General features: G+C 36.4%; 1 non-coding gene across 1 annotated transcript; it reads left to right on the top strand.

Annotated features, from left to right (window-relative positions):
- Positions 1-585: 585 nt before the first annotated feature.
- LOC130958656 (small nucleolar RNA R71) lies at positions 586-693 on the top strand. Its single transcript, XR_009077767.1, has one exon. It is a non-coding gene; the product is annotated as a small nucleolar RNA R71 (small nucleolar RNA).
- Positions 694-1888: the final 1195 nt, after the last annotated feature.

Genomic DNA, 1888 nt, shown 5'->3' with positions numbered 1-1888 from the left:
GACCATGGTTGCTAAGTCAGAGTGGTTCTGCTTAGAATTCTCTATCTGTTGCTGAGAAGATGATGGAAAAGGCTTGCCATTGCTAAACCTATTTCTTCCACCATTATTGAAACCTTGTTGAGGTCTCTGTTGATCCTTCCATGAGAGATTTGGATGATTTCTCCATGAAGAATTATAGGTGTTTCCATAGGGTTCTCCCATGTAATTCACCTCTTCCATTGAAGGGTTTTCAGGATCATAAGCTTCTTCTTCAGATGAAGCATCCTTAGTACTGCCTGGTGCAGCTTGCATTCCAGACAGACTTTGAGAAATCAAATTGACTTGCTGATTCAGTATTTTGTTCGGAGCCAATATGGCATTCAGAGTATCAATCTCAAGAACTCCGTTCTTCTTATTTGTCCCATTGTTCACAGGATTCCTTTCAGAAGTGTACATGAATTGGTTATTTGCAACCATTTCAATTAGTTCTTGAGCTTCTGTAGGCGTCTTCTTCAGATGAAGAGATCCTCCAGCAGAGCTATCCAAAGACATCTTGGATAGTTCAGAGAGACCATCATAGAAAATACCTATGATGCTCCATTCAGAAAGCATGTCAGAAGGACATTTTCTGATCAATTGTTTGTATCTTTCCCAAGCTTCATAGAGGGATTCTCCTTCCTTCTGTCTGAAGGTTTGGACTTCCACTCTAAGCTTACTCAATTTTTGAGGTGGAAAGAACTTTGCCAAGAAGGCATTGACTAGCTTTTCCCAAGAGTTCAGGCTTCTTTTAGGTTGTGAGTCCAACCATATCCTAGCTCTGTCTCTTACAGCAAAAGGGAATAGCATAAGTCTGTAGACTTCAGGGTCAACCCCATTAGTCTTGACAGTGTCACAGATTTGCAAGAATTCAGCTAAAAATTGATGAGGATCTTCCAATGGAAGTCCATGGAACTTGCAATTCTGTTGCATTAGAGAAACTAATTGAGGCTTAAGCTCAAAGTTGTTTGCTCCAATGGCAGGGATAGAGATGCTTCTCCCATAGAAGTCGGGAGTAGGTGCAGTAAAGTCACCCAGCACCTTCCTTGCATTGTTGGCATTGTTGTTGTTTTCGGCTGCCATGGGTTCTTCTTCTTTGAAGATTTCTGTTAGGTCCTCTACAGAGAGTTGTGCCTTAGCTTCTCTTAGCTTTCGCTTCAAGGTCCTTTCAGGTTTAGGGTCAGCCTCAACAAGAATGCTTTTGTCTTTGCTTCTGCTCATATGAAAGAGAAGAGAACAAGAAAATATGGAATCCTCTATGTCACAGTATAGAGATTCCTTGAGGTGTCAGAGGAAAAGAAAAATAGAAGGAGGAAGTAGAAGAATTCGAACTTATCAAAAGAGATGGAGTTCAAATTTTTTCTTGAGGAATAGTATTAGTCCATAAATAGAAGGATGTGAGAAGAGGTGAAGAAGTTTTCAAAAATTAATTGAAAAAAAATTTTAAAATCATTTTGAAAAAGATTTTGAAGAAGATATGATTGAAAACTTTTTTGAAAAAGATGTGATTAAAAAGATATGATTTAAAAGTTATTGTTTTAAAAAGATGTGATTGAGAAGATATGATTTGAAAAACAATTTAAAAAGATTTTATTTAAAAAAATAATGACTTGGCTAACAAGAAAAGATATGATTCAGACTTTAAACCTTTCTCAACAGAAAAGGCAACTTACTTGAAATGTTGAATCAAATCATTAATTGATAGCAAGTATTTTTGAAAATGGAAAGAAATTGATTTTGAAAAAGATTTGATTGAAAAGATATGATTTGAAAAAGATTTGATTTTGAAAAACTTTGAAAACTTAAAAAAAAATTGAATTGAAACAGAATCTTCCCTCTTGTGCCATCCTGGCGTTAAACGCCCAGAATGGTG

This window comes from Arachis stenosperma, chromosome 10, assembly GCF_014773155.1.
Source record: "Arachis stenosperma cultivar V10309 chromosome 10, arast.V10309.gnm1.PFL2, whole genome shotgun sequence".
Lineage (NCBI taxonomy): Eukaryota > Viridiplantae > Streptophyta > Magnoliopsida > Fabales > Fabaceae > Arachis > Arachis stenosperma.
The sequence above is the reverse complement of the archived record's forward strand: the minus strand, read 5'-3'. Positions and strand labels throughout refer to the sequence as shown.